The sequence below is a fragment of the Elephantulus edwardii genome, unplaced genomic scaffold (genome assembly GCF_000299155.1).
Source record: "Elephantulus edwardii isolate Elephantulus edwardi_28Jun2011 unplaced genomic scaffold, EleEdw1.0 scaffold00068, whole genome shotgun sequence".
Taxonomy (NCBI): domain Eukaryota; kingdom Metazoa; phylum Chordata; class Mammalia; order Macroscelidea; family Macroscelididae; genus Elephantulus; species Elephantulus edwardii.
The window spans coordinates 12,351,552-12,379,220 of record NW_006399818.1 but is presented as its reverse complement, the minus strand read 5'-3'; the positions used below and the strand labels follow the sequence as shown (position 1 = coordinate 12,379,220).

General features: G+C 39.7%; 1 pseudogene; it reads right to left on the bottom strand.

Moving 5' to 3' along the window:
* Nucleotides 1-7,993: 7,993 nt before the first annotated feature.
* Nucleotides 7,994-8,469, bottom strand: LOC102844754 (annotated as a pseudogene).
* Nucleotides 8,470-27,669: the final 19,200 nt, after the last annotated feature.

Genomic DNA, 27,669 nt, shown 5'->3' with positions numbered 1-27,669 from the left:
TGGGCCACTTTAGTAGACAGTGTCACAGACAAGAGCCACAGATAGGCAAGGGAGTAGAGAGGAAGCTCCCACTCACTTGCTTTAAGTGTGGATCTGAAGGACACTTGGCCAAGGGCGGCCCACATCAGATCCTCCTGGCTGACAGGACTGACAGGCCACCTCCCAGCTGGAAACAAAGGAGGATGCTTCAATGATTCAGATCCTCCCAGAAGAGATGTGGGTGAGCATTAACATTACTGGTAAGTATATATGTTTTCTCCTGGACACAAGAGGCTACTATTTGGTCCTAAAAGCCTTCTGAGGTCCCAACTCTTCTCACTATTTCTTAGTTGTTGGAATTGACGGAAAACCTCATAAGCAGTTCCTTACTTCACCTCTGCCTTGCATGCGGACTTCCAAGTTGTAAAACAACCCAGTGGTAGATGGAATTTAGTCCAGGACTTAAGAACAATAAATGACATAGTTGAACCTCTACATCTTGTAGTTCCTTACCTTTATACTATAATAGGCAAAGTACTAGTCAATAAGGCTTTTATTTTAAGAACTACTTTCCCTCTGTAACTTGATTTGTGCCACTGTTAGAACCTCTACTTGGAATATTATTGCTTTTAATTTTTTGACTCATGTACTTTTAACTTGTTAAATTTGTATCTTCTAGGCTACAACAGTTCTATGATACATCTTCAAGGATATGAACATGCATGTCTAAGCACAATTGATAACAGTGCATCTAAATTCGAAAATCAATCTCCACAATAGTCTATGTGTTTCCTATTGCCAAAAGGCCTTTTTAGAGTAGTAAGAGAAGATCTTCACCCTGAAACCTACAGTGTCCCTTTTCAATAGGAAGTAGCAAAGAGAATACGTTGTTTCCTTTTCCTTATGAATCAGAGTGAAATCTCTCTCAGGGAGGGGTAACAGGGAATGGCAAAGGACACACTGACAAAGGAGATTAATCAGATTTGGTTTTGACAAGCACTGTGGCAATGGGACAATTGAAACAGACTTTCAAGGGGGAAGAAAGGGGGAGGGCGAACAGGGGGTGGGTAGAGAAAATAGTGCAACAATAAGTAACTGGAAATCCAAAATCTCTGTAAATGTTCATTAAAATTGATAAAACAAAATTTAAAAAAATAAAAATCAAGTTACATGATGAAAAAAGGAAAATAATCATAAAAAAAAAAAGAAGCAGACCTAGTATTTTCCGTCTGAAAGAATGGACCATTTATAAACCCTAGGAATAGCAGTTCAACTTTGTCTCATATAGTACTGGGAGCCCTGATGACCTAGTGGTAAGTAGCTGTGCTACAATCCCAAAGGCATCTGGTTTGAATCCAGCAGATGTCTCATGGAAAAAGATTGGGTAATCTCCTTCTGTACAATTTATTACCTATGAAAACCCACTGGAGGGTCAACTATGGGTGACTTCCAACTTGACAGCACACAACAACAACATCCAAATATAGTACTTAATGATGAAGCTCTCAGGTTGGAAGGCATTCAGTGAGGTAGACTGATGCCGTGACTGCAACAATGGGCTTAAATATGGTAGAAGTTGTTAGGATGACATAGGATTGGACAAAGTTTTCTTGTGTTGTAGACAGGGTTGCTATGATTCAGAGCCTACACAATAAAATCTAACAACAACCTCCTAAAATATACAGCTTCAGCTCAGGTATTCCCCCAAATCTTATTCCATTGTAATCTTATTCCCCACCCTATGACCCAGTGATCTCAGAACTCACCATGTTGACAAATTAGATCTTTGAGAAATCAAATCAAATGTCAATGTCAGTCATGAACAACCACAGAGACATGGTGTTATCTGGGAGAAGGAAGGTGACAGATAAAAATGGATGAGTCAATGCAAGAATTTCAAAGACAATTCTCATCCAGTCCAGTTAGCGTGGAAGGAATAGACTTGACACTCTGATTCCAGTATATTGGTAGAATGATTTTACTTGTTTCTTGTTTTTGGAAATCCATAAAATTTCTCCTTCTATTTGAATTAGTCAGTGTATTTTTACTCCTTGTAACCAAAGAATCTTGACTGCAATACCATTCTCAAGAAATTATTAACATCAGAGAATGGACTTTTCAGTATACCAAAGATACCATTCATCCGGTTCCTTGGAATGCCATTTTGCACAGACCAAAAATGCTCCCAAATAAATAGTAAATTAAAAGTGCACCAAAGTCAGTTTTGAGGCTATGACTTAAGTACATAAGAAGCATGAACAGAAGTTTGGGTGGTGGTGTGTTATTTGGTTTTGATTATTTTTTAAAATTTTAATGGTTAAATTGTATTTTTAATCTTTTCAAACTTTACTGGTGGCCTAGTGGCAAGAAGCTGCATTGTCATCCTGAGAGCATGTGGTTAGAATCCACCAGCTGCTCCACAGGAGAAAGATGGGCAATCTCTTTCCTTGTGATTAATGTGATTCCCTCTGGAAAGCTGCCAGAGGGTTATCTACAGATCACTTATGACTCAATAGCACACAACAATAATAAAATATAAACATTATGGGATCTTGAACATACTTTTTATTTTAGAGGGAGGCTTCCATATACATACATTATGATAGGATTTAAGATTTTTATTATTATTATTTTAGGATTTAAGATTTTTAAAATTCTAGAAAGATCAGAAATATATCCGTCTAGAAATACGGCCCATGCTATCATTCCCAACTTGCAAACATGTGAAATAGGTAACTACAGAAGAGATGCATCAAAGGACATAAGCTGTCTTTTTAAATAAAATAAAACTTTAGACTCTTTGAGGACAGCAATGAAGAAAGAGTATTAACACTAAGGTGAGGGTAGGTAAGATGACTCTTTGATCATGAGGGCTGATCCCAAAAGCTCATAGCACTCATGAAATTCTCTTACTGAGAACCACTGTCATTGCTGTGTTGGCCTAAGGGAGTAGAGAGGGGTGCTTTTCCCCAGTTTCACATTCTGGCTCAAATATAGACACATGAGCTTTTCCTTAATAGCCTGTACTACAGCTTGAGACCAAGTTGGAATGTTTAAACAAGACTTTTCTAAAAGTTCAGGAATAACAACAAGAAAGAAACTGCAGATGTAAGCTGGATTCCTCTCTATCCCTTTGTTCTAGATGAAATTCCTTAAAACCACCTCCTACACTTCACTCCATCCCCAATTACAGTGGCCTGGGAAATCCAGAAACTTGTCAAAAAGGCCCCTCTACCACAGGTGTCCTGTCCACAGATGCTTTTATTATTGAGTTAAGCAGTATACAGAAACCAGCATTTGTTGACATTACAAAAAAAAAAAAAAGATTGTGGGCACAATCATGGTACCATTCTATCTGTTGTATTGTTGTATGTACTGCTGAGTTAGAAAAGACCCACAGCTGAGCATCCATCAGGTTTTGAGAGTCAGTCACTGATGTGAAATCTATACAGACCTAGACCAAGAGGCTGTTGTGCAAACAGAGTAGGGGAACACTGCATGGTTTAAAATTAAGAAGGATGTATATCAGGGTTGTATTCACTCTCCATATCTAGTCAATCTAGATGCTAAGCAAATTATTTGAGAAACTGGGGCATCAGGATTGGAGGGAGACTCATCAATAACCTACATTTTGCAATTGATACAACCTTTTGTGGTGAAAGTGAGAACTTGAAGCATTTGTTGCAGAAGATCAAGGAATGTAGCCCTTTGGTATAGATTACATCTTAATGTAAGAAAACAAAAATTCTTACCCCTGGACCAATAGGCAACATCAGGATGAACTGAGACTATATTGAAACCGTCAACAACTTTGTCTTACTTGGATTCACAATTAACACCCTTGGTACCATCAGTCAGGAAATAAGGAGACACATTGCACTGGGAAAGTCTGCAGTTAGGGACCTCTCCAAAGTATTGGGGAGTAATGCTGCCAGTTTGAGGACTAAGGTGCATCTGATTCAGACCATGGTCTTTCCAATCACTTGCTACACATCTGAGAGCTGGACAATGAATAAAGATTACAAAAGAAGAATTGATGCCTTTGAGCTGTGGTGTTGGAGAAAAGCACCAAATATCCTGTGAACAGCCAAAAGAACAAAGAAATATGTCTTTGCGAGGGTGCAACTGGAGTACTTGTTGACAGCAAGAGTGGTGAGACTTTGGCTCACATACTTCGGACATATTTCTAGGAGGGGATACTCCTTGGAGAGAGGGACATGATGTTTGGAAGGGTGGAGGATTAGTGAAGGAGAGGAAGACCTTCAGTAAGGTGGATTGGCATGGTGACTGCTGCAATGGGCTCTAGTGTGTCAGGAAGTGTGAAGATGGCACAGGATAGGACAGGGGTCAGATCTATTGTTCATAGGGTCACTATGAGATTTATTTGACTCGACAACACCTAACAACAACAACAACAACAAATCACACGGGAAGAGATTATACATATTTCTCCCATGGAACAGCTGGTGAATTTGAACCCCGTGACAGCACAATTCCTTACCACTGAGCCACCAGATCTTATAAAACATATATGATTTTATAAGAAAATTTAAGAAGGCAGTTTATATTCTATATATCAACCAACTAAAAAATTATTTCTTGAACATTTGTTGTCTCAAAGCATGTTCCCACTTTTGAAGCATCAGGCATCTCTCCTTCATTCTCTTTATCAAAGTCTAAGCTCCTCAAATCATCTCTAATTCATTCTTCTTTCTTCTGATGCTCACGCATTCACACCTGCTCACGAATCACACATGCTATTTCCTGCCTTATGCAGATCTCCTTAGTGACCATCTTCTGAAACTTAATCACGTCCTTGGGAATCTCATGTCCGTACCCCTAGGAATTTTTCAAATTTATTCCACATAAGTACAATCTATTTCCAAGACTAATTCTGCTGAACATGACTTTTTCTACTTATAAAAATAAATGTAGAGAAAAATTTATTATTAGAGAATATATTTTACTAATCTCTTCTGCATTTCATGGACATAGACTCCAACCTATCCAAGCTTACAAGCCCAGCTTCATTTTAAGATACACATCATCTTAAAATCACTACCCTCCATAGGTACACGTTCCTCAACATCTAGTCTCAAGGGAGTAGAACCAAAATATAGACATTAAAGTCAAATCTTTCAGTTTCTCATTTTCTACGCAAAGAGATACTTATGAACCTTAGGATTGATTCTTGTAATCACCTCTTCTTTCTGAGAAAACCGTATCTTCTTACATGGGCATGACTATACTAGGAACTGACGCATCATAACATGATTGCTCAAAACAAGACCCACTCTTGGGCATTTGACCTATGCAATCGCAGGGAGTACTACACTCCAAATGGGTACATTGTAAGGGGCTTAATAGGTCATTAAACCTAGGTTAAATTAATGGCATATTGTCGCCATTGTGACTTTTTTTAGGGTGACTTTATTTTGAATCGGTTAATCATTAGCGAATGACTTTTAATCATTTATCTACATTGTGTTTTATTGTGTTTATATAATTAATCATATATATTATGTTTATATAATTAGTTTGACTATAATTAATTTGACTGTGTGGATCATAACAAACTATGGCTGACTCTGAGAAGAATGGGAATCCCAGAATACTTGATCATTCTAATGCGAAACCTATTACTTGGACCAGGAGGCAGTCGTCAGAACAGAGCAAGGGAACACTGCATGGCTCAGAATTAGGAAGGGCGTACGCCAGGGATGCATCCTATCTCCATACTTTTTCAACCTATATGCAGAACAGATTATCCGGGAGGCTGGGCTCTATGAGGAGAAATGTGGGGTCAAGATTGGTGGAAGATTTATGATCCATACAGTCAAATGTCTTTGCATAGTCAATGAAACACAGATAGACATTCCTCTGGTATTCCCTGCTTTCAGCGAAGATCCATCTAACAAAAACTCTATGAACAACTCAGAGGAACACTATTAAAGATAATAGTAGAGGTATGGCCCATAGAGTGTCTGCAGCAATGAAATCAAATGTGTTGAGAATGATAAGGATGGCTGGCCCAGGATAGAGTTTGGATCTGTTGTTCATAGGTTTACTATGAGTCATACTCAATAACAATTTTCATGTACAAAGTTCTGGTGGTCTAATAGTAAGAAGCTTCACTGCAATCCCACCACAGGCATGCAGTTCAACTCTACTAGTTATTCCATAGAAGGATGGGCAATCTCCTTCCATGTGATTTTACTGCCTCTAAAAACCCACTGTAAAGTTAGCTAAGACTCAGTTCTGACTTGACCGCAACAACAATGTTTTCATTTCACACTGGGTCCCATCAACCACATAGCCAGTATTGATCAACTCTCATATAAGATACACTCATACACACCTCCTGTATGGTAGAGTTTATTCTCAGTGGTCATAGACATAGAGTCAGAGATTATCTTATAGCCATTTAATACAAATCTTCTGCAGGTGAGAAAATGAAAACCCAAAACTGTGTAGTGACCCAAACTCTTTTATCTCATAAGTGGGAACGATACTGCTTTGCCCAATTATAGAGGTCAGCATTCACATTCCATTATAGCTTTAAGGAATCTCCATATTCCATGAGTAAGTGGCACCTGAAGATGTGCCACACCATGGGTCAAAAGTATGTCTCCAATCCTCCCCTTGTGCCTTGCTACCTCAGAAGGCAGTACTTCTCATATTATGGAGCCATCTGTCTCTTTCCTGTTTCCACTGGGAATGTGCACTTTGGCAAGAAAAGACAATGCTATATGGGGAAGTCTCTAGAAACAGGTGTCTTGAGAACTGAGGAGGTTTCTAGGTGGTGAAAGAAGCCAGAAATGTGGGTTTTTAAAGAAGAAGCTCAGAGAGAAATTTTTTGTTATAAATTAAATTTCATAATGCTGGCAGTAAGATGAAAACACTAGAAAGACAAGGCTAGGGTGGGTGGCTGACAGCTGTAGGCAGCTGGAGTGTAGAGAAAGAATAGGGAAACCATTAAAGCACAGCAGTTGGGGGGGGGGGAGGACCTGGAAATAATGAATGTAAAACCCTACCAAGGAGCGGGAGCGAGGTGACACAACTAGAGACACATAATGGGCCAGTAACACAGTTACTTAATGCTTTTATTCTCTGTTAAAGGGATTTTAATTTGCTACTAAGGATTTTTATGTGCTAGCATGTTCTGCCCGAGGAAAGGAACACACTGTTCAAAATCTCAAGGTCATCGGAGCTGAGTTTTGAGGCTTCTCCAAATAGGGCGTATCTAAGTCTACCTCTGGCAGAATGGAGGCAAGCCCCGCCTCACAGAGGAGTTCTACGGTGTCCATACACAGTCATAGCCTCGCCCCAGTGAATGCTGGGGATGGTTAGGAATTCTCTTTCTGTTGGAAGAATAAAGGGTATAAGGGGGCTGAGGCGGAGCATTACAAATTACAACCTAGATTAAAGCTTAGCCCTGGGGGGTAGTATCAGATGGCTAATATGAATTTTGTGAAAAAGCATCTGAGCATTCACAGTAAGTTTGAAAACAGAACCATCTGTTAACATAATCGGATCCAGTAGACTCTACACTTTGTACCACCAGCTGCTGTCAAATAGGAGATTACGAAACCTTGTAATAAATGCTTCACTAAGTCTGCTTTCTTGTTTCAGGGTTAACATGGGGCAGTGCTGGAAGGCTTTTGGGTTGAAATTGTTGAGTCATTTCATACAAGCGTTTCTTTCAGATGTATGAGTTCCTTTCAAATTATACAATTCATTGTGGATGGACAAGAGACCCAAAAAAAATATGTGAGGTTGGAAGAAAAGCCTCATGACTCTTCTCTCTTTAGCATAAATTCTGACTTCCTTTCCCATCGTCTCTACTGTCTCACCATCTATCTTCTAGTCTCTGCCCTTGCATGGCTTAACGTGGAAGGATTCTCTCAGAAATTACATCAGAAGGCAAATAATAGCCAGAATTCTATATAACACCAATACCCACTAGTCATTTTTTTTAAAGAATTAAATCTTTGTTTAAGTCTCATCTACCAACTTAGCATTTTCCAACAATTTGGGGAGTAGAAACTTTTACAGGCTCACACTTTTTTGTTCAGGTTCTGGCTTTTGTGGGATCCTTAGTAGCAGCCATTGCTGTCTTTTGAGGTGCTTGTTTAGCCTTTTTTATGCTTCCTTGGCAGCCCTGATAGCCTGTTCTCGTTGAGCCTTTCTAACTTCAGGCTTTTGATTCCTCTTGGCCATTATATCAACAAGAGATGCACCAATGATGGCCCTTTGTAGTTTGATTGCATGGCTGATTCTTTTCTTTTTAATTTCTTGCAATTGGCCCTTTCTGTGCTTTCTTCTGTAGAGCACAGTCCAATTTATCTGTAGTGCATTCCTTTTGGAAAGGAATGCTGATTTGCACTGTGTATTAAAAAACTGAAGCAACTTCCTGTTGGTCCTGGAGTAGCACCTCTCATGAGCAGGGTAGGTCTTAGACCCACTGAAACTGCACAGCTTGACCTTCATGTCTGCAATAAGGTTTGTTTTTATTTTTACATCTTTCCTTTAGCCTAGGTGCTCTAGTTCTGCCATGGCAAGTGCCCAGCTGCTAAAGAAAAGATTATTGATGTTAGTGGCTCTATGAAGGAAATACCTCATGATTTTTTTCCCTGTAAAGATTGTTCTTATGTGCCATCAAATTGGAACCCACTTACAGTTGACCCTCCTGTGGGTTTTCAGAGACTGTATTTCACATGAGAAGAGATTACCTATCAGTAGATTTTATTGCCTGTTGTTGTCACGGCTGTAGAATAGGAACTGAACTGATAGCTGACACTCTAGCAGGTTTCACTAACTCACACAGGAAGAGACTGCCCATCCTTCTTCTGTGGAGCAACCAATGGATTAGAACCTTGTGCTTTTGGAATTGTAATGCAGCTTCTTTCTACTAGGCTACCAGAACTCCTTGAGGGTTGGCAGTGCAATTCCTTATCCAAAATGGAACAAGGTGGTTCCACTCTGTCACACTGGGTTATTATGAGTAGAACTTCCACTCAGTGGTACCTAATGACAACAGCAGGCTTTTCTCATGAAGACTACCCATAGACTGTCAGTCAGTGGGAAATACCAATGATATTTCAGTGGGAGATATCAATGAAGGAAATTGGAACATTCTTCCCACATCTATGCCACACTTTTTCTTTTCTTTTTTATTCCATTTTAGCTCTCAAAGTTTTAAAAACTCTTGTTGCCTACTTATTTGACAACTGAACTCTTCCTGGATATCAATAAATACAAAGTCTCTGGTGATTCAAAGAATTCTGGTTATATAGTGGTTAAGTGGTTGGCTGCTAACCAAAATGTCAGTGGTTCAAACCCTCCAGCCACTTCCTGGGAGAAAGATGTGGCAGCCTGCTTCTATGAAGATAACAACCTCGGAAACCTTATGGGAAATTCCATGTCCTATGAGTCAGAATCACTCAACAATACATTTGGTTTGTTTTTTTGTTTTTCTTTTGCTGACTCAGGTCTCACAAGACATCACAAATCTATGACAATCTGGAGATGTTTGATTCAAGCCTTGAAGTTTTTCTCAGCTTCTCTCTCATTCCCTACATCTATGCTGATGTACTCATCAGCAGATCATTTTATCTCCATCCCAAAATCATATCCCAACAGTCTTTCCATTCCCTCTGGTGCCACTTTATGTAACTCTCATATATTTCCTTTCACCTGAATGACTGATAACTCAAGCCTTCTAGCTAATCTTACTCTGCCTACCCTTCTTTCTCTATCTAAATCCTATCTTCATCCAAAAGTGTGGAGTCCTTTGAAAAGCTTAAAGTAGATGATGATGTTCTCCTGTTCAAACCTTCCATTGGTTCCCATTGTACCTAGAGTTAAGCTAATCTCCATATGACGTCCTCAAAGAGTAAGCCCTGTCCTCATTTGTTACCACTTTCCTATTCATTCCCAACATTACTAGACAGTGTGGTCAAACTGGTTACTGCATTAGTCATCATTGCCTGCTATGATATCTGTTGTGTGAATATAACACGCTTACTCTATCCATTCATTTGTTGATGGGCATTTAAGCTGTTTTCATCTTCTCGCTCTTATAAAGAATTCTGTGATGAACATAGATGTGCATGTCCCCATTTGTGCCTCAGTTCTGATTTCCTTAAAGTATATTCCTAGCAGTGAAATGTCTGAATTATATGAGATTTCTACATTCACCTTTTTGAGGAGATACCAAATTACATTCAATAATCATTGTACAACTTTACAATCTCATAAACAGTGCATGACAGTTATGACAGGCTTGAACTCTTCAGTCAGTTCACCTCCTCAGATGTACTCCCAGGTCTTGGACCTTCAGCTTTGCAGCATTCAGTCAGTGATACAAAGCTCCTTAATATTGCCAATTATGGAATCTTCTCCCTAGTCTTCCAACAAGTTTGGGGAAAGGCCACTGGCTCTGGTGAGTGGAAGTTCCAATTCAGCTCTGTCTTGTGTAAGTCTCTGGTTCTCTACTGCTGTGGTGGCTGTCCATTTGTACATCCCATTCTAACTTTTCCAGGTACCCCTGGTCCAAATTCACACTCACTGGACACTCCACTTCTTTCTTTCTGGTACTATGATTCTCATCTTCTGCCTCAAATCTGCTCAAGTTAAGCCTAAAAGAATGGTAAGACTCCTCGTGAGTAGTCTATGCGTGCTATTATTATGTTCTATCTGTATGCAAGAATAGATCATCCGAGACACTGGGCTGTATGAAGAGGAATGTGGCATCAGGATTAGTGGAAGAGTCATCAGCAACCTGCGTTATGCAGATGACACAACCCTGCTTGCTGAAACTGAGGAGGACCAGAAGCACTTGCTGCAGAAGGTCAAGGATTACAGCCTCCTATATGGATTGAAGCTCAACATCAAGAAAACAAAGATTCTCACCACTGGGCCAATTGGCAGCATCAGGATGGATGGTGATGAGATTGAGATAGTTAACAGCTTTAGTTTACTTGGCTCCACAATCAACACTCTTGGTAACAGCAGCCAGGAAATCAGGAGATGAATTGCATTGGAAAAGTCGACTGTGAGGGACCTCTCAAGAGCATTGAAGAGCAACGATGTCATGCTGGAGACTAAGGTGCGCCTGATCTGGGCTATAGTCTTCGCAATTTCGTGCTATGCATCAGAAAGTTGGACAGTGAATTAGGGTTGTCAGAAAGAGAATTGATGCCTTTGAGCTGTGGTGCTGGAGAAGAGTATTGAATATACCATGGACTGCTAGAAGAACAAACAGGTTTGTCCTGGAGAGGGTGAAGCCAGAGTGCTCCTTGGAGTCAAGGATTCTGAAGCTTCGTCTGACATACTTTGGGCATTTTGCAAGAAGGGACTGGTCCTTGGAGAGGGACGTCATGTTTGGCAGAATTGAGGGGCAGGGAAGGAGAGGAAGACCTTCAATGAGATGGATCGATTCTGTGACTGGAGCGGTGGGAATAAGCGCATTTAAGACAGCGAGGTTGGCACAGGATAGAACAGAGTTTAGAGCTCTTGTACATAGGGTCGCTATGAATCGCAAATGACTCGATGGCACATAACAACAACAACTTCAGAATGTTCTTACCTGAAAGGTGCTAGACATATCATTCACATTATTAGCATAACACCCCTCTACCCTGTGGTGAAAGACAATGCAATGGCTTGGAAGGCAAATTTGACAAATCAACCTACTGAGAACCATAATATGCTTATATAGAGCACATGTCCACAGGCATGCGGTTAAGATCACAGCAACCGATCTTGCGTTTTGCAAAATGTGCAACCATTTCCAAAGTGTCTCCATCAAACTATTTTCACTGTTTTTACAGCAGACCTCTGAGATCAGCAACTGGAAATTGAGAGCTGATGACAATAGCTGACTAATTCCCACTGGAATTCAGAGACAGGCAGAAAATTTCATCCCAAGCCTTCTGGCTTCCTACTCCACAGGCTGCCTCTCATTATCTCATTCAATGCCCACAATATTCGTTGGAGGTCAGAAGGGCAACATGGTAATCCCTGTGACATTCCTGTGAAGTCTTCACATTACTCACATGCATACCAAGCCTGGCTGGGAAACCCCAGTCTGCAGGGAGCAAAGCTAGAAAAGGGATTATAAGGGGGCTTTCTAAATGCCACACAAGTGGCAAGCCTATCTCATCCAAGTTGTTATCCTGTGTGTGCCAAAGTCAAAGGATAGAAAGGCACAGTAGGCTTCACCACCTGTCCCACCAAGCTACAACCTCCAGGGTGTCTCTGACTTCTCTCTTTCCTTTATAGTAATCTACTGACATGACCACAAGTAAGGTCAGTATTCTCTCTAATACACAAGATATTTTCTCATTCTCATACATTCATCCCTAGTCATAAGCAAAAGTCCTGGGTTCAGGTACTAGCTCTACCACTTACTAACCTTAACAAGTTGTTTAAGCTCTTTATGCTAAGTCTCTTAATTTGTGTAACGAAAATAGTAAGTAGAATTGACATCAAAGGAATTTTGTAAAGAATAAATGTGTCAAAGTATATAAAGTACTCCAACAGGGCAGAGGTAATTGCATGGATTTAGGTACTGTGCTTATTAGTACTTTTTTTCTAGGTCTTTGAAAATATTTCTCTGGTCTGCTGTTTTGGTCTCCTGACTAGACTCACTAACTTCTCTCTTGCCTACTCCTCTCCAATCTCAATTTGGGATAAGACGCCTGAGCATGTAATGCTGTTTTTCTCATAAAAAAAGAGTATTACAGTGCATTTTCTGTTTGAGATACCTTAGTGATTCTCACTTCACAAAAGCAAAGATTAAGTTCCTTAGCTCCTCAAGTAAGGCTTCCACCATGCCAGACACTACTCTGCAGTCATACTGAACTATACCTCTTCATCCATTAGCAGGACAAATCCCTTTACATATCCCAGATTTCTGTCCCAGGTACCTGCAATAGGTTGATCTCTCCTTTTTCTTGGGAAACTTCTGACTACATTTCAAGTTTCAGTTTGAACACCACTACAAGGGAATACTGTTGTTGTTGTTGTTATGTGCCATCGATGTACAAGAGCCCTAAATGCTATTCTATCCTGTGTCAACCTTGCTATCTCAAACACATTCAATTTCACCACTCCACTCACAGAATCAATCCATCTCATTGAAGGTCTTCCTCTCCTGCGCCACCCCTCCACTCTCCCAAACATGATGTCCCTCTCCAAGGACCAGTCCCTCCTCATACAGCCCAGCGTCTCAGATGATCTGTTCTGCATACAGATTGAAAAGGTACGGAGACAAAATACATCCCTGACGGACCCCTTTCTTGATTTTGAACCATCCAGTGTCTCCCTGCTATGTTTTGACTACTGACTCTTTGTCCAAGTACACGTTTTGCATTAGCACAATCAAATGTTCTGAGATGCCCATTCTTCTCAGAGTCAGCCATAGCTTGTTGTGATCCACGCAGTCAAAAGCCTTTGCATAGTCAATGAAGCACAGATAGACATTCTTCTGGTATTCTCTGCTTTCTGCCAAGATCCATCTTACATTAGTTATAATATCCCTAGTACCGTGATCTCTTCCAAATCCAGCCTGCACATCTGGCAGTTCTCTGTTGACATACTGCTCCAAAAGCTTTTGGATAAGGGACTACTACAGGGTTTCAAATAAAGAAAGGTGTGCCTCAATGTATCCTTTCTCCATACAGAGAAGTTGAACTCCATAAAGAAGAATATGGCATCAACATCAAAGGGAAACTAACCAGTAACATTTGGTTTGCAGATAACATAACCTTAATTGCAGAAAGTGAGGAGGACTTGAAGCACTTGCTGAAGATTGAAGACTACAGTCCTTGGTGTGGATTGTATCTCAACACCAAGAAGACAAAAATTCTCACCTGTGGACCAATAGATAACTTTGTACTGGATGGAGAAACATGGAAACTGTCAATGACTTCATCTTACTTGGATCCAAAATAAAAATACTTGATACCAGCAGTCAGGAAATCAGGAGTCATACTGCTTTGGCAAAGTCTGCAGTCACAGACCTCTATAAATTATTGAGAAGTACTGATGTTAATTTGAAGACTGAGGTGCACCTGATTCAGGCCATGACCTTTTTAATTACTTTGATGTTTCTGAGAGCTGGGCAATGAATAAGGATGACAGAATTGATGACTTTGAATTGTGCTCTTGGAGAAGAGTACTGAATGTCTCGTGAGCTGTCAAAAGAACAAAGAGATATGTCTTGAAGAAGGTGCAGCCAGAAATGCTAAAGATGATAAAGCTTCATTTCACATACTTTGATTATATTACTAGGAGAGTCTATTCCGTTGAGAAGAACATCATGCTTTGAGAGGTGGAGGGTTGGTGAAAGAGAAGAAGACCTTCAACCAGATAGACTGACACAGTGATTGCAGCAATGGGCGCAGCAGAGTTGAGGACAATGACACAGGGTAGGACAGGGTTCAGATATGTTCTTCATGGACTCAATGAGTCATAATCAACTCAATGACACCTAACAACAACAGCAACCTTTACAAACTCTTCAGTTAATCACATCAGAAAGTGATACTCTACAATCACTGTTGCGGCTCCACAGGAAATTGGCATTGTCTTCATTAAGAAGAAAGTCGTTGAATATTCCTTCCTGCTTCCACACTTAGTAATGCAAGTGACACATAGTAGGTTGTCAAAAATTGAGCACAAGATGACTTATTGAGTCTTTTAGTTCCAGCCTCAAAGATAGGGTTGTGTTTGAAGGCCAGCTACGAATGTTAACATTGTGATTCACCAAACATTAACTTACCTTACTGCATCAATTGTCAGTACATAGATTGGAGATATTTGAAAGCTGGAAATTGTATGATTAAACAAATCCTGACCCTGGCCCTTTAAGTTTCTCCATTTTTAGACATGGTTTCTTTACAGTGAATGACCTCAATCTACATAATCCAGAAATTTGGTCATCATTCTTGATTATTTTTCCATTTTCATGCCTACATCCAAATCACCAGCAAGTACTATCCCTTCTGCCACCTATGTATATCTGAAATGTATCCTGTTTTCTTTCTCTCTGTAGCCACTAGCCAAGTGATGGCCATCATATCTCACTTCATATCAGTATAACTGCTACTGCTCTTAACCGTTCTCTCCCTGCTACCATTGTTGTTTCATTCACCACCTAGCAGACAGACTTCCTTAACAAAAATGGAAAATGAATAAAAAAGACAAAAGAATTAATGCCTTTGAATGGTCATGTTGGAGAAGTGTATCATGGATTGACAAAAGATCAAGTTTGTCTTGGAGGAAATGTAACAGAGTGCTCCTTAGAAGCCATGGTGAAGCTCCTATGCTTTGGGAGTATTTTCAGGAGGGTACAGTCCTTGGAAAAAGACGTAACGCTTGGAAAGGTAGAGTCAGAGAAAGAGAGGAAGACCCTCAGTGGGATGAATTGATACAGTGAGTGCCATAACGGGCTTGAGCATGACATAGATTGTGAGGTTACCAGAGAATATGGCAAGATTCTGATCTGTTGTTCATGGTGTTGTTATGAGTCACAGTTGACTGCACCAAATAACAAAAGCCACAGGTTACTCCTTGTTTGGAGTGCACAATGACTTTACATTCAACTTTGGCTAATTTATTCACTTTACCTTGACCAACAAGATTAAAATCTGATCCATATGCTCCTCTCCCACCTCACCTTATGCCACTTTTTGCTTTATCCAATTAGCTACATCTTACTGATTTCCTACCAAGTTCTAGAACACACCAGAAACTGTTCTACCTATGAGCCTTTGCACGTGTTCTTGCTATCCCAATGCTTCTTCCCTTTACTTTTCATTTCCTCTGGTCAGCTCATAAAACAGTCTTCCCTTCCTGCCTTCTCTGGGAAAGGTCACTTATCATTATGATTCTTCCTCTTTACCTACACGTTACTACCTTCAATACTTGCAAATGAAACAAACGTTAAAAAAGACTTCACAGTGGAAAGAAAGCAAGGACAGAAACAAATCAAAAGTATCCGCAGAAGAGGTAGTAAAAAAGTACTTCAAGATCTCCCAAGCCTTTTGTCTTTCAGCACAGAAAGGAAGTTGACTAAAGGCATGTTTCAGAGTCGATTCACACACTTTTAAATTGACAACTGTGCTTAGGAACATGTCCAGGACGGCTATTGCCGTTATTTGCAGCAACAAATTAAGGGCGCTTCCCCTCTATCGTGTTTCTCGGCTTTCAATATACTGCTCCTGGGGCTCTGAAAATCCACTCCATAATTCCTACAGCAGCAGGCTGATGGACAGAATGATCCACTGTCAAGGGGTGAACGAACGCTCAGGTCGCTCCTTCTTTGCTAAGTGATATTAAGCAAACTACTTTTTTACTCTGAATCTCAGCTTCCTCGCTGACAAAATGAGAGTGTGGATATGACCCACTTTGTATATGATGTGACAGATAGTATGTTTAAAGCCACTCTGAGTGTTGCTTTTTTATTTATTTTTTTAAAAAAGAAATATAATTCCACAACTACAAAGCAGCAACATAAAAAAGTGTTGTTTTCAGATCTGTAAAAAAAGTGCATATGGATATTGGGGGGAAAGTGTTGTTCACTGAGATTCTGGATTTGAACCTATCCTGCCCCTCCTCACTATCTGTTACGCTCACACCCATTGTTGCAGTCACTGTGTCAATCCATCTTGTGGAGGAACGTCCTCTCTTTCACTGACTCTCTTCCCAGCATGATGTCTTTTTCCACAGGCTTGTACCTCCTGACAACATACCTAACATTTGAGATGCAGTTTTACCATCTGAAGGAGTGTCCTAGTTGCACTCCTTGCATCCCACATTGGTGAGTAGCAACTGAGAACTTGTGAGCTTGTGAGAGGCCATCTAAGATCCAGCTATTGGTCTCTCCCTATCTAGAAAACAGAAAAGAATAAGAAAAGCATAGACAAAGAGACAATTCATCCAAAGGCAAACAAATCACACAAATGTCAACTTTACTGACCCTGAGATCAGAACAACTAGATGGTACCCAGCTACAGCTCCTGAGTACTCTAAAAGAGATTACACTGAAGGATAATGTGTGTAAAAATATGAAAATGGCCAGACTTTCCAGTCCAATATAGATTCGTGGAATCCTTGAGACAACAGCCCTTAGTCACCTTTCAAATCTGAAACAAAACTCACCCTGGGGCTCAACTTTTAGCCAAACAATGGACAGGCCTTAAGGTAAAACAAACAAATAAAAAAAAAACCAAAAACAAAAACAAAAAAAAACCCCACCACTAGAGGGGTGTTCTTTTTTTCTAAAAATCAACCATCCAAGTTAAAAAGGCAGCATATGATCAAGGATAAAGCTCAGAATGCACAAAGGGGTAAGATGTAGGGATTAATGGAAGTGAGAAGAATCCAGGGAGGAACTGAGACGAGTGTCATTACATTGTGGCCATTGCAATTAATGTCATCAAATAAGAGTGCATGTGCATGTGTTTGTGTGAGCACTTGTTAATGGCTGACTGGCAACCAATTTGCTTTCTAAACTTTTATTCAAATCACATTTTTAAAAAAGAAATGTGTGCTCTGTGTTGACCTTGCTGGGCCCCTCAGACCACACTGTCCTTCACTTCTGACATTTAGACTATCTGCAGACTGGTGGTCATGCTGCCCTGCCCTGAAAAGCCATCCTACAAGGGTCACAGAGATGTCAGAGGGAAGCCGCTCTGACTTGATCTCAGGCACAACCTGACACTGGAGTGTTCTTTCATCAGCCGGCACAGGAAACATATGGGATGAATTAACAAGCCAACAGGGAAAGCAACAGCAGAGAGACTTGGATCGGGTGCCTGACAACAGGCCTGTTCTATGGGTCCACCTCTGACCAGAACTGCCAAGAGCTGGTGGGTGCACCCAAAATCCCTCACCCCATATTGTTTCCTCTTGACCAAGCACAGGCCTAGGAATATAGAATAGCTGGGCTTTGAACCCAGATATCTGGCTCTTAAATAAGGAATCAATGGTGCCAAGAGAATGAGATAGTAGTAAACAAGATCAACACAGTTAGGTCCTCACGTGAACAGCAGACTTTAGAGATTAGATCCCTGCTGCAGGTCAAAAACCCCAGGGAGCAAAGTTGGGAGGATAATGAAGCCTTACAGTTAGCCTTTAGAGTCCAGGCAAGGAGAATTGGCCCCCTGTCTAGTTATTTGACCCTACAAATTAAGCCTTTGCCCTAACAAATTAAGAAGTCACTTCCTTCTAGCCACATATTTCCCAGGGATGTTAAAAATGAGTCCTGCATTTGCTGCTGTTCCATCCTCTTGTCATCAGCCTAATCATCCTGGATTTGCAGCACAAATTTATCTTCTGCCTATGACTATCTTGACTTAAGGCTGTTTTCCTGAGGAGAAATTTTATGCCTTGTCAGGTGTTATCCAATCTGACAAGGATGTTCTGCACTGACAAGTGTCAGCTAGGCATCCACACACCTGACGTGGATCACCCTTCTCCCCCTTGCATAAAGCTGGTTGAAAGTCCTGGTGAATGAGCAGTGGAGCCACTGTAGCGAACAAGAAAAACCCGTGGGTGGTGTCACCTGTTATTTAGCTGATAACTCAAAATTTGGAAGTTTCAGTCCACACAGAAAGACCTCGGAAGTGAGGCTGGGTATCTCTGAGAAGACAGCCATTCACCACTCTATGAAGCATAGTTGTACCCTGACACACAAAAAGTTGCCCTTGACTTGAAGTTTACTGCAGGGCACCTGGTCCCACTGGTATCTAACAAGTCCCTTAAAACAGGAAATGAGAAGGAATACTGACAGATGCTTTTAACTGGAGGCTGTTGTTTTAATTCTGCCGGGCAGACATCTGGTGCTTTTGTAACATCTTGCTCCTTTCAACCAACTCAGATGAATTTCTCTCCTGCTTGGAGAGAAATATTTGAGACAGTCTAAGCAGGTGTTAGGGATCAAATTTTATTCCTTCCAAATATGTGCTGGAATCTCAAGCCTTACCTGTGTGGATGTGATTCTGTTTGCAAGTACGATCTTCTTTGCTATGGGAACTAGTTTATACCTGAGGAGGACATGTTCTAAATCTAATCACCATGAGGTATAAAAAGCAAATCAGACACAAAGATTCCCTATACACAGGGGAAGGCAGGTAGTAGCTGAAGCCCATTTACAAGCAAAGGAACCAAGGCAGCCTAGGGCTACCTACAAAGAAGGTTCTAAAGCTATGAAAATAAGATTCTGTCCTTGAAAGCCACCCATCCATGGCATTTGTGTTATAACAGCACTAGGAAACTAAGGTAGGGAACTGAAATGGATGCTTGAAAAACTTTTGAAAATGTCAGTATGATTATTGCCACTGAAGCTCTCAAGACTCCCTCTTTTTTCTTCCGTGCAGGCTTCTCGAGTTTTCCTTCACTCCTCCAGCTTCCCTCCAAAAGCAGTGCTGCCCAACAAAGCCATCTTCACAGCCTTGTTTCTGTGATTGATGGCCACCATCGTCTGCCCTCCCAGGGCCCTCCAATCTGGATGCAGTTAATCAATCAGGTGGTGGAAACGCAGGAGAAGGAACAAGTCCAGGAGAATTGGCTGGCTGGCTGGCTGCACAATTTCCAGGGTCACAGTAGCTAATTGCCTATGTGGTGTGGGGTGCAAAGCCAGCAGGCTTCTTTTCACAAAAAGGCTGCATGAGGAGGCCTACAGGGGCTCCCCAACGCATCCCTCTCCCAATACCATCTTTGTAAGGACATGACATTAAATAGTGGAATTTTAGTTCCGGTAAATTGTGCCGCTAACCCAGAGGCATGCTGTCCAAATCTTCCAGCTGCTCCGTGGTACAAAGATGGGCACTCTCCTTCCCTGTGGTTTATAGACTGGAAACCAGCTGGAGGGTCAGCTAAAGGTTAGTTTCAACTCGATGGCACATAGCAACAAGAGTTCTACTGAACTTTCATTTCCAACAAGCAATTTTCTCATTCCTCAATGCAAAGAATGCCTCAATTCATTCCGTTCCTTTCTTAACTACCGGGGGTAGTCAATCCAGCAAGCACACACTTGATGATACTGACACCCACTTTTATAAATATCACGGTCCCTGTGGGTCTGAATTAGAAACTAGAGGTTTTTATAAAGTTCACAGGATTTAGGAAATCTCTTTTCTCTTCATCGGCACCTCTTCAGGCTACATTACTTCTGGTTTTGAGAGGGAAGTTCTACCTTTGAAGGAAGCTGGGGGTGGGGGGGAGGCCCAAGAAAAGATAATATGGGGAAATGGAAGAAACACTGGGTATAAATTAAAACCTACAACTACTTGACCACTTCTGTGTTCTTGCTGTTACTTCTATATGAGAAAACGCACTCATTGTGACGGAGTTAAAAGCAACTAAAAAAAATAAATAAATAAAATAAAACAAAACCCAACTCACAGATGGCCTTCCGGCACGTTTTCAGAAGCTGTAAGTTTTAGCAAGCAAGGTTGTATTATCTGCATACCGTAGGTTGTAGATGAGTCTTCCTCCAATCTTGAGGCCACATTTCTCCTCCTAAAGCTGTGTTTCCAGAATTATCTGTTCTGCATATATATTGAAAAGGTATGGGTATAGGATGCATCTCTGATATGTGTTGACTTCAGAAATACTCTATTTATTTTATTTTATACTCATTTATTTACAAAGTTCAAGTACATTGTTTTTCACACAAGATCTTTCCCATTTCCTTCACCCCCCCCCACACATCATATTGTGTGACCCTATGATTAATTAACTCCCTCCACCCCACCCATTCTCACCCATCTGCTTTTACCCTACTCCCACCCCCCTCCCTCTTTGGAGCATCATATCATTCTACAATAATAGTTTTATACAGTATTTGTCCTTATGGGACTGAGTTAGTTCACTAAGCCTAATGCTCTCCAGTCCTTCCCAAGTTAGGTAGCAATTTACAAAATCATGTTTCTGCATGCTGCATAGTATTCCATTGTGTGAATGAACTTCTCAATCCAATTGTTTGTGGTTGGACATCTGCAATGTTTCCATGTTCTTGAGATGGTGAATAATGCTGCTATGATCATTTGTGTACAAGTCTCCATTTGAGCCTCAGTTCTTATTTTATCAGGGTATATTCTAAGTAGTGGAATAGCTGGGTCATATGGAATTTCTGTGTTCAGCTTTTTGAGGAAATACCAAACTACCACTACTCAACATCAAGAAAACAAAGATTCTCACCACTGGGCCAATTGGCAGCATCAGGATGGATGGTGAAGAGATTGAGATAGTTAAGTTTTAGTTTACTTGGTTCCACAGTCAACATTCTTGGTAACAGCAGCCAGGTAATCAGGAGACGAATTGCATTGGGAAAGTCATCTGTGAAGGACCTCTCAAGAGTCCTGAAGAGCAATGACAGCAGGCTGGAGACAAAGGTGCGCTTGATCCAGGCTATAGTCTTTGCAATTACGTGCTATGCATTGGAGAGTTGGATAATGTATAGGGATGATAGAAAGAGAATTAATTGATGCCTTTGAGCTGTGGTGCTGGAGAAGAGTGTTAAATATACCATGGACTGCTAGGAGAACAAACAGGTTTGTCCAGAATGCTCCTTGGAGTCAAGGATTCTGAAGCTTCATCTGACGTACTTTGGGTATGTTGCAAGGAGGGACTGGTCCTTGGAGAGGAACATCATGTTTGGGTGAATGGAGGAACAGCGCAGGAGAGGAAGACCCTCGATGAGATGGATCAATTCTGTGAGTGGAATGGTGGGAATGAGTGTGTTTGAGATAGCAAGGTTGGCACAGGGTAGAACGGTGTTTAGGGCTCTTGTACATAGGGTCACTATGAGTCGCAAGCAACTCAATGGCACACAACAACAACGACTATTGGAGTGAAATGTTGTCTTATTGTGGTTTTGATTTGTATCTCTCTTATTGCCAGTGAGTGGGAGCATTTCTTCATGTGTCTGTTGGCCATTCAAATATCTTTCTCTGTAAAAATTCTATCCATGTCTTTTGCCCATTTTGTAATTGGGTTATCCGTCTTTTCCTTGAAGTTCTATAGTTGTTTTTTTTTTTTTTTTGTATAGGTCTTTTATTTTTAGTTAGGTTCACTCACAATTATATCTCAATTTGTGATTGGCTATTGTAAATGATATTGCTTTCTTTATTTCCTTCTCTGAGTTCTCTTTTTCATTGTACAGGAATCCCACTGATTTTTGGATATTGATCTTATATCCTGCCACTCTAGTAAATTGGCCTACTAGCTCTAAGAAGTTTTTTGTTTAGTTTTGGGGGTTTCTGTTTCCACTGTCATATCATCTGCATATACCATTAGTTTAACCATCTCATTGCCAACCTGGATGCATTTTATTTCCTTTTCTTCTCATATTGCCCTAGGAAGCACTTTCAATACAATATTGAATAGAGGTGGTGGCAGTGGGCATCCTTATCTGGTCCCTGTTCACAAAGAAATGCTTTTGTGCTTTCTCCATTTAGAATGATGTTGGCTCTTGGGTTTGCATATATACTTTTCACTATGTTGACAAAATTATCTTCTGTTCCAATTTTGCTGAGTGTCTTAATCAGGAGGGGGTGTTGGAGTTTGTCAACTGTCTTTTCTGTATCAATTGCTGAGAGCATATGGTTCTTCTTATTTATTTTTTTAATATGGTAGACGACATTGATTGGTTTTCCTTATGTTAAACCATCTTTGCATGAATCCCACTTGGTCATGGTGAATTTTTTTTTGTGTGTGTGATTTTGGATTCTATAGACTAGGATTTCATTAAGAATTTTTGGATCTATATTCGTGATAGATAATGATCTGTAGTCTTCTTTCTTGGTAATATCTTTGCCTAGTTTTGGTATTAGGGTTATGCTTGCTTCATAGAACAACTCTGGGAGTGTTCTTTCTTTTTTCATTTTTTGAAATAGTTTAAGTAGAATTGGTAATAGATCCTCTCTGAATCTTTGGTAGAATTCAGCTGTGAAACCATTTGGTCTAGTACTTTTCTAATGGGGAAGTCTTTTATGACCTTTTCAATTTCTTCTTTTGTGCTATGTCTGTTCAAGTGTTTTATATCTGTCCTTGTGAATCTGAGTAGGGCATGAGTTTCAAGGAAATTTTTAATTTCCTCTAAGTTTTCTGATATATCAACGTATTCTGATATTATCAGTTTTATTGCATTTGATTCTGTTGTGATGTCACCTCTTTCATTTCTTAATCAAGTTATCTGTGTTGTCTTTTTTTCCCTTTTGTTAAGTTGCCAGTGGTTTGCCAATTTTGTTGACCCTTTCCAAAAACCTGCTCCTGGTCTTAGTGATGGTTTCAGTTATTTTTCTGTTTTCTATCTCATTGATTTTAGCTCTTGGCCTTATAATGTCTTTTTTCTAGAAGCTATAGGATTGGATTGTGTTATTTCTCTGTTTTATGAAGGTGTCAAGCTAGATCATTGTTTTTTCTTCTTTCTTCCTTTTTAATGTATGTACCTATTGCTATTAACTGCCACTTGAGGACTGCCTTATCTGTATTACAGAAGTTTTGGTATGTTGTATTTTCATTTTCATTTGTTTCAAGGAACTTTTCTATTCCTTTTGTAACCCGATCATGTTCTAGTAGAGTTATTTAGCTTCCACATGGATGGTTTTGTAAGCTTTAGTCTACTGTTGTTAATTTCTAGTTTTATGGCATTGTGATCTGAGTAGATACTTTGCATTATTTCAGTGTGGTGGTTTGTTTGGTTTTTTGTGGGTTTTTGTTTTTTTTAATTTGTTGAGGTTTGCTTTTTGTCCTAACGTGATTAATTCTGGAGAATGTACCATATGCTCTTGAGAAGAAAGTGAATGCATCCACAAGGTCAAGTTGGCTGATTGTATAGTTTAGGTCTTCTGTATCTTTGTTGAGTTTCTTTTGAGTTGACCTATCATTTGGTGATAGTGGTGTGTTGAAATCTCTTACTACTATTGTGGCACTACTTCTTCAATTCTGTTAACCATTGTTTTATGTATTTTGCAGGTCTCTCATTTGATACATAAATGTTAACCAAGGTCATGTCTTCTTGAACTATTAATCAGTATGTAATTCCCTTCCTTATGTTTTATGGAAATCTATTTTATCAGAGATTAGTATTACCACTTCTGATTTTTTGTGGTTGCCATTTGTTTGGCATATATATTCCCCAGCCTTTGATTTTGAGTCTTCTGTCTTTTTCTTTGATTTTTAGATGTGTGTCTTGTAGGCAACATATTGAAGTGCTTTGTTTTTTCATCCATTTGGCTACTCTTTTTCTTTCAATTACTGTATAAATTTATTCATGTTAAGTGTGATTATTGTCAGGCCAGATTTGCTATTTCTGTTGTTTTTGGTTACTATGGTTCATGCAATTTCCTTTGGCATCTCTGTGTGAAAGACTTCACTTAAAATTCCTTGTAGTTTTGGTCTTGTTTTCACAAATTCCTTACGTTCCTTCTTTTCTGCAAAAGATCTAAATTTTCCTTCATATTTAATGGAGGGCTTTGCTGGGTATATGATCCTTGGCTGGTAATTTTTTTCTTTCAACTTTCTGTACATGCCATCTCATTGTCTTCTAGCTCGCATGGTTTCTGCTAAGAAATCAGAGCTTAATTTCATTCTTTCCCCTTCGTAGGTGACTCTTTATTTTTCTTGTGCTGCTTTTAAAATTCTATTCTTATCTTTTAATTTGGAGAATTTGACTATGATACATCTTGATGTTTTTATTTTGGGGTCTAGTCTATTTGGTGTTCTCTGTGCTTCTTGAATATGGATTTCCTTATTCTTCAAAATACCTAGGAAGTTTTCTTCTAGTACATCTTCCACAATTTTCTGTGATTTCCCTGTTACTCCCCTGTTTGGAATTCCGAACATACATGTATTAATTCCTTTGAAACCATCACCCATGATTTTAATATTTTCTTCATTTCCTTTACATCTCATCCCTGATTTTTTTTAGAATGTTTTCAGTGAGGCTCTTGTCTTCCAACTCACCAACTCTCTGTTCCATCTCTTCAGGTCTACTTTTTTGTGCTACCAGCATGCTGGACACTTCTGCCATTTTTGTTTAATATTCCGGATTGCATTTTCATGCTTTTCAATTATTTCCAGTACTGTGTTGGCTGCACTCCTTCTGTCTTGTGAGTATTTTTTTAAGCTTTTGTACCTCTTTATCTATACTATCAATTCTTTCTTCCATCTTTTGCATTTCAAAAGCTGTTCAAGTTGCTTCTCATCAATATATTTCTTCTGGACTATTGTCTCTGGGGTATTTGCTTTCTTAATTGTTTCTTTCAATTGCATGTTCTGCTATAGCTGTCCAAATAACTCGACATCAACATATTTCTTCTGGTTCTCTCTATCTGGGATATTCATTGGGTCTGCTTTTTTAAGAGGAGGGTTATTTTGAGGCAGACTGCTGCTTTCTTTACATGTGAGTCTTCTTGGATTATGTTAGGTCATTGTAACTGTATAATGACCCACAGTATGGCAATGTGAAGGACATGTATATGTGTGCTTCCTTCTTGGCCAGAGGCCCACAGGGCTGAGGTCCAAAGAGCAGTGTTACCCCCAAAGTACCTGAATGGGAAAACAGGAAGCCTGTTTTTCCCTTCCAGAACTGGCTTCTCTACCTTATTGGAGCTGCTCTAGCCAGACATTCTCTGTTTAAGAGGTATCATATCTTTAAAATGTATTATCTCTTGTGGTTTAGTAGTCAAGAGTTGTGCTGCTAATCCAAAGGTATGCAGTGTGAATCCACTAGGTGCTACTAAGAAGAAAGTTGAACAATTTCTTCCTTTGTGATTTGTTGCTACTAAAAACTCTCTAGAAGGTCCGCTATGAGTCCATTTCAATAGGGCAAAACAAAACAACAATTACCTGTCTCCATATAATCTCTATGAACAATTCTTTCTCTTTCCATAAAAGATATCTTTCATCTTGTTTCTATAATGATATACTCAAACCAAACCCACTAACATCAAGTTAGTTCCAATGCATAGTAACCTTTCACTGGGTTAGTGAAACTGTAAATCTTTACAGAAGAGGGTTGTCTATCTTTCTCTTAAGGGATTTCTGGTAAATTGAAACCATTAGAGAGATGTTGCCTTTGTGTTAGCAGCACAACACACTACAGATCATGCCACCAGAGCTCATTATATAATCATAACATATACATGCATACATACATATATACATACATGAGAAGCTGTAAAAATCCTTATAAAAATGAGACTATATTTCCTGGTTTTCTCACTGAACATTTCCTCACGGAATTCCCTCCAAATCAAAGGCTAAAAATTAATGTCAGTCTTTGTAATGGTTTAATTCATGGTTGGTTTGACATACTATCATTTTGTAAACAGCTTATTCTTGTCATATATTTGGGTTTCTGGCTGCCCACATGACAGCTTGTGTGACACTGAAGGTCTGAGGTCCTTCAATTCAAGCCCCTCTGGAGGCACACTATCTTACTCAGAGTAAAACCTAAATATTTCATAGTGGACAGTAAGCTCCTCAATTCTGTCTAATTCCTTTCTTTGTTCTCATGTTTCTCTATCTCAATAAGGCATATTGTTGTTATAATGATGTCAAGTCAAGTATGACTCATAACACTCCTATAAACAATGGATGTAAACTCTGCCCAATCTTGTGCCATCCCCACTATCTCTAACATATTTGAAGCCATTGTGTCACTGTGTCAATCTATCTTGTCCAGGATCTTCCTGTCATATGCTAATCCTCCATCTTTTCAAGCATGATATCCTTCTCCAGAGATGGTCCCTCCTAACAAAATGTCCAAACAATGTAAGATAAAGTCTCATCATCCTTGCTTTCAAAGAGCCTCAGTTTTCACTTTCTCTAAGACAAGCCTGATTATTCTATTAGCCGTCTATGGAACAGTCAGACCTCTTCTTCAACACCACAATTCAAAAACATTGGTTCATCTTCGGTAGTACTTAGTCACTGTCAAACTTCCAGGTGTGTAGAAAGCAATTGAGAAGATCATGGTTTGGATCAGCCTTTGAACTGACATTGTTGTTCTTTAGTTTTTAGAGAGGTCACTACAGCAGATTTTTCCCCAATGTGACTCATCTTTTGATTTCTTGGCTACTGATACCAAGAATGTAGACTGTGGATCCATGCAGGATGAAATTGTTGATAAATTCAATCTCTTCTCCATTTATCATGATGATGTCCACCTGCCCAGCAGTGAGAATTTCTGTTTACTTGATGTTGAAATGTAATGCACATTAAAAGCTGTAATTCTTGATCTTTAGTAAGTACTTCAAGTCCTTCTCACTCTTCGAAAACAAGGTTGTATTATATGCATAAAACAAGTTGTTAGTCTTCCCCAAGCCTTGATGTCACATTCTTCTTCATAAAGTATGGCTTCTCAAATTGTTTCTTCAGCATACAGATTGAACAGGTATAGATTTTAAATCACACATTATTCCCTTGCTCTGTTTGCATAACAGGTCTAGGTATAGGTTTTATAGGAGCTTAATTCTGTGTTCTGAGATTCTCATTTGTCTCAATATGTAGCCACAATTTTTTGTGTTCTACGCGGTCAGATATATATACCAATTGACATATTTCAGTTAGCAGATGCTGCCATGGACGTGCTCACCAAGTTGTGCCAAGAAATCTGGAGAACGACCACTTGGCCAACTGACTGGAAGAGATCGATATTTGTTCCTATCC